This window comes from Bolinopsis microptera, chromosome 12 (assembly GCF_026151205.1).
Source record: "Bolinopsis microptera isolate Bmic1 chromosome 12, MBARI_Bmic_1.0, whole genome shotgun sequence".
NCBI lineage: Eukaryota > Metazoa > Ctenophora > Tentaculata > Lobata > Bolinopsidae > Bolinopsis > Bolinopsis microptera.
The window spans coordinates 680,071-686,272 of NC_087083.1; the positions used below are offsets into that span (position 1 = coordinate 680,071).

The 6,202-nt window shown below is 41.9% G+C and overlaps 1 long non-coding RNA gene across 1 annotated transcript; it reads right to left on the reverse strand.

The window, feature by feature from the left end:
* Nucleotides 1-1,451: 1,451 nt before the first annotated feature.
* On the reverse strand, nt 1,452-3,037 carry LOC134824588 (uncharacterized). Its single transcript, XR_010161438.1, has 3 exons — nt 2,563-3,037; nt 1,800-2,299; nt 1,452-1,539 (listed from the first exon to the last, which is right to left on the reverse strand). It is a non-coding gene; the product is annotated as an uncharacterized LOC134824588 (long non-coding RNA).
* Nucleotides 3,038-6,202: the final 3,165 nt, after the last annotated feature.

Below are 6,202 nucleotides of genomic sequence, written 5' to 3' on the forward strand. Positions count from 1 at the left end.
TTTGAACTAAAAATAAATCTGCTGAACGACTTCCGATGAGTCTTAATGCCTGAAAAACTCCTGCCGGAGGCGGCGGCCTTCGGCCGCCGCCTCCGGCCGGAGTGCACGCTTCGCGTGCACGAAAGAGGCTTCCAACGTGTACCAAAGGGGATGTAATAGTAAATGGGTGTAATAGTAAAGGGGGTACATAGTATTCCCCCAATAAAGACACCGCTCGTGCTTGCCAGCACTGTGATTTCATGTGTTTGATATATGTGTTTGTTTATCTATAATCATTAGTTATAACTAACGTCAACTAATATAATCATACAAAATATTATATACCTAACGTGATAAAATCAAAAACATTTCCAATCTGTAATTGAACATTGAAAACTATTTAATTCGTATTTGGGGTTCCTAAGCGCACATCTGAAGATCCGAGTTTTCTTCATACCGACGATAAGAGTATTCTTTCACCATTTCATCACCATCTACACGAACAAGTACGTGTTTCTCCACTGCTTCTTGACTCCCAGTGTGGAAATATCCACTCAAAAAAGCATCGAATTCCCCACTCACATGTACTGATTTATCTCCAGTCAGAGAGGCCCATGTTTGAGCCTCCTCGTGGAGTCCAGTCTGTGATATCCACAAGTAATACTCGTTCTCAAACATAAACACGACATAGTCGCGATAACTTGCCATTCCCTTGATTTCACCCTGGGGAAGACCAGCAAAAGCAGTGCTCCCTTCATCTTCTCCATCCATCTCCATCTCCGACTCATTCCAATTCCAGCAGTACACTGTCCTTCTTGGTTCGCTTTTAACAAAGAAGAATGTTTTACCGTTGTTGTAGTCAGTAAAGGCTGCGTCCACAACCCCCTCAATTCCTGGCCATTGTTCAGCTACGTTCAGAGGGTACCCTGCCGATACCACCGGGAGGTTGCTATCATCAGCTTCTAGCCTAACGTAAGTATCACGTGATATGACGTAACCGTACTTTTCGGTCGGGTGATTGAAAGCTGCGTTTATTTCCATTATACATTCCTCATCGGGTTTCAGGCATTGTCTTGGCTCGAGATTCAATATGACAGCGTTAAACTCGTTCACTTCGCCTACTTTACCAAAGTCAATAGTGAAATTGACCACCGGAACCTCCGAAGTGTCTGTTCCCGGATCTTGCTGGATCTCGTGATCTTCGTCATATCCATCTCGTGTGGATTGTTTTTCCTTCGTTGTAGGTGTCCGTAAATCTGCCGTAGAAATTGGCATGTGCTTGAAACAGCACTGGGTCTGATTTGTGTACGTGTTTCCAGCGTTTCCAAGGACATGTCATCCTCGCTCCATGGTTTTCCAAGTTAACCCAGCTCTTTATATCTATCAAGAAGCCATCGCAAAGTGGTGTGATTTCTTCGTAGTTGGTGGGCCAAGCCAGAACCAGCATCCCCCCAGGGGTAACCAGAGACGTCACCACCTTTGTTAGGGGCAGCCACCGCCTGTCAAACCAAACTTGACTCTGTTCATGTGATGATGTCCGAATGTTGCCAAACCGTACACCTGGAATTATAATCAAATGTCACGTGATATTGTTAAAGGTAACAGTCTAATTCAAAATATGCATCATACATGTTTTAAACTAATTACAACACTACAAATCTATAACATTTATTAAGGACATTACAGAAGGGATATAATTAATGATGTTAAAGAGTGAGGAGGCCTCACTCTTCTCACGTCCGAATATGGCGTTTCTCTTGTCGCTAATGTGGTCATTATATTTTAAAGCTAAAATTCTTACAGCTAAACTTTTTAAGCACCTGCTTCGGTTCAGTTTCTTTCTCCATGGGGAATTTTTGGAAAGTTATCCGGCACTGGGTTCTTAATCGCGTGGTTTCTTCTCATCAAACCCTCGTAATATTTCCATCAGGTCGAATGTAAGTCTGGTGTGTTTCCCCACTGGTATCCTCCATAACAAATAACATTGAGAGGTATGTTCAGGTGCATTATGGTAAGATCTCTCCATGACGTAAACTTCTATATCTACTTTATTTAAATCAACTCTCTGCCAGTTTACAGTATGCACTCTTTGTCTCAGCTCTTCAAGAGTTTTCGGCATCATGTCAGTTTCTGGGTTTCCCTGACCTATGTTTGCCCAAACTCCAGCGTCGTCGAATAGATGAAATCGGATGACGTCGTTGAAATTTTCTCGGATATCTATACCAGCTCTTTTACCGAGAGGGCCGACTTTATTCGCTGTTGGCTGCACTTTCATCATGTGCCACGTGACTCCCATGTGTGGAAAATCTGGTGAAGACATCTGAAAAGGGTCATAATTAGTCATAATTATGACTAATGAGCCAAATGAAATTCAAACACTATTGTTCGAATGTTGGGATATGCGTTCCATTTTCGTGAGTTATAGGTATGGGGATGAGGTTAACTGATGACATGTTCATAAGCGGAGAATATTACGCAATATTTTCAGTCAGAAAACGTATTTTAAAATACTATAAATTTAAAGATTACTCGCGAAATATCACAAAAAGATAAGAAAAAGCTCTTAGATTCATCATGACATACCTGGCAGTAATAGAGAGGAAGTTCGATAGGAACATGATCATCATATTTGTCCCCAAACTTAGGGTGATAGATCGGCAAATCAATCCAATTCAGCATTCCTTCCTTCGATACCTCTACATCTCCAAAAGTGTAGTTAAACTCAGCTTCATATTTGGGGTCGATGTTCATGTAGTGCTCTTCAAGAATCTCCAGTAATTTTCTAATGTCGTCGTCCTGTTCAGCCGGTTTCTTTGTCCCTCAGATCAACTAACGCCATTTCTTTTTTCTCCGCAGGAACACCCTCTCTCCTTGCTCACGATAAACTCTGATAAAACCATTTTCCTGGAATCTCCAGACCCCATGCTTTCCGTCTCCAACTAACAAAGCGGTTTGCTCATGCATTGACATGAACCGATGTGTGCCGTGTGTCGCCATGAAACCAGAAGAGGAAGGGTCGTGAGGCATCCCCGAATTGGAATGGTAGTAATAGGGATCGTCCCTCTCTCTTCCATGCTGAAGGATAATTAATTATAATTAAAGGATAACTAATTATAAAAAAGGATAATTTATTAAAAACAAGAAAAAGGCCAATTTTAAAGCAACCTTGCTTATATTTTTTATATTCACTGGATTGGGGGGGGGGGGAACGGGGGGAAAAGGGGGGAGGAAACAAATTTGTAATTTTCAAAGATTTGTTTGCAAAAATTTGATCCAAGATCGCCAAAGGTTAAATGGGATAATTTTTATCTGTCAAGCTGCAAAAACTGCGATTAGATAAATGCGATTAGAGAAAAATATATCAGATAACAGAAACTACTAATCCTGAGTGTTACAAGCTCCTTGTGGTTATAAATAAAGACTTCGCGGATTCTAATGCAAGATAATCTGAGTCCCAAAATCGAATGATTAACTAGTTTCACAATTGGAATCTCTTCGTTCTATTCCAACAACATCAAATTTCTGTTTTCCAACCATAAGGAAGACACTGCCTCTCCGAAGATCCAGTTCAACATTTACATAGTCATTCACTTTGCCAATTTTACCAAAAACAATGGGTAAATCAACCACAGGAACTGCGGAAAAGTTCAGTTCCAATTTTTTTTCCTGAAATCTGTGATCTTCCGTTAAATCCAACGTGTACGGATTTATTTTCCTGCATTCCACGGATCAGTGAATCGCCCGTAAAAGTTGGCATGAGCTGGAATAGCACTTCAGTTTGCTCCTCAAATTCATGACCAGCATTTCCAAGGAACATTCCATCGTCATTCACGGTCGAAGCCAGGTTAGCCCAAGTCTTAATATCTATCACAAAACCATCGCAAAGGTGGTGTGATTTCTTCGTGTTGGTGGGCCAGCCAGAACCAGCATCCCACCAGGGTATACGGAGACATCTCCACCTTTGTTAGGCAGCCACCGCCCTGTCAAACCACTGGCAATTCGAAGCCATTGGTGATTCCGGACGCTGCTAATCCGTACAACCTAAATTTAATGAGAAATCATACATTGGAGGAAATTACTGACCGGTTTGAAAGTCTTATATAAAAGCTTTGCAAGATTTATAATGACTAGGATTAATACTAGGGTGGGAGCAAAAGCCAAGATTATCAAACTACAAACATAAGCGGTAATAAATGATTGCAAAATTGAAAGTGCACTATCTGTTGCCTCTCTTTTGATTTATGGTTCCAGATGAGTTACTGATCATTCTAGTGTATTTCGCATGATCAGAAGCATGAAACTGACAGGGCATGACTGTCTAAATACTGTTGTGCCCAGCTTCCCCCAAATGGGTAGTCTTGGAAAGTATCCGGCACTGTGTTCCTAATCGCTGGTTTTTTCTTCTCACCAAACCTCGGAATATTTCCCATCAGGCGAATGTAGGTCTGGTTGTGTTGCCCCACTGGTATCCTCCATAACAAATAACATTGAGAGGTATGGTTTCAGGGGCAGAATGGTAAGATCTTTTCCATAATGGTTATCACTTCAATATCTATTTTCCTCCAGGTCTATCCTTGCCAATTCACGGGTGCGCCCTTTCCGTCAGCTCCCTCATCGTTAAAGGCAGCTTATCAGGGTCAGATTTCCCTGACCAATGTTGCCCAACTCCCGCATCGGGAAGCTGGAATCGGATACATCGTTAAAGTTTCTCTCGAACATCAACCCCGCTCGCTTACCAAAGGACCGACCTCGTTAGCTCTAGTTGTGCTTCATGATGGCACGTGACTCCCATGTGGGTGGAAAGTCTGCACGTGACATCTAAAATATTAAAAATGAAATCAGGCTCTCTGTCCGATGAATTGAATAAGTAAAGCTCAAGGAGATAGATTTTTTCTTTCCTTGTCGAAAAGTTCATGAAATGAATGGCAATAAAGTATTCCCAAATTCAGCCACCAAAAACCAATCATACCTGGCAGTAATAGAGAGGAAGTTCAATAGGAACATGATCATCATATTTGTCCCCCAACTTAGGGTGAAGATCGCCAAATCAATCCCATTCAGCCATCCTTCCTCCGAAACCATCCATCTCCAAAAGCGTATACAAACTTATGATAGGTCGAAGATTTGTGTAAGTATTAGCATACTTAAAAGGAATTGTCAAGGAAATCTTTCCAGTCTGCTTTTGTTCTTTGGACTGCGTTCCTTTTTTAAATAATCTTTCCATGTCCCTCACGTCACCATAACCATTTCCTTCTTCCTCCCGGTACTCCTTTTTACCTCGTCCCCGATAACCTGATAAACCCAGTCTCTGAAATCCTCCAAACACCAGCTTTACCCTCGTCCAACTAATAAAGCGGGCTGCGTCATGCATCGCCACGAACCGATTGTGCCGTCGTCGCCATGAAAACCTAGACCGGAAGGGTCGTGGGGCATTCTGGTTGGAGGAGTATGTAATCAGGGTCCCGGTTCCTTGTCCCGGCGTCTGAGGGGATTCGAGTAGAAAAGAACGGAAAAGAGGAGAGTCATTTAAATGAAACTATCAGGTTATAATGCTAACTAAAATGTCAATAATCGCTAAGTCTAGAAGGTTTAATAAACCAACTGGGTACTGCAGGTCCCCGTGGTGATAAAAGAGATTTCTCATCGCATCGTCGTGAGGTTGGTAGTACAGAGTGCCCTCTGGTAGAAGTATGAGTCCGATGACGAGGAAAATCAGCAACATCCGGTCATAACGCGGAGTAACATTTTGGTTTAATATTGACAGAAGTAAAGCGAAAATACTATAGAAACGGAAATTGAAGTTCGATGAAATGCAGATGGTGTCAATGGAACAGGGAACTATGGTTGCATTGAGGACCGTACGGCGTCCGCAGTTTAAACCGTGCAAAGTATAACACGTCCCTCAGAAATGAGCACTAAACTAAAGACTAAACACTTTTGCGTCACGATTCGAGAATAAACAATCGCCAGAACGCCATACGAAGAACAAACTGTAAAGCAACAAGTAAATGGAATCATGAGGTTGGGCGGGATGGGAGAACGTAGGGTTTAATGTTTCTTCCAATTTCTCCCAAAAATCTTATATGCGGGTAGCTGATGATATTGACTTTATCCGACTTATGAATCATGATAACATTTCACTAATTGGTACCCCCTATCAGTGCTAGGGCCGGGGCCGTTAAATCAAATTATATATCAGTCGTTTATCTTTTACATTAATGAA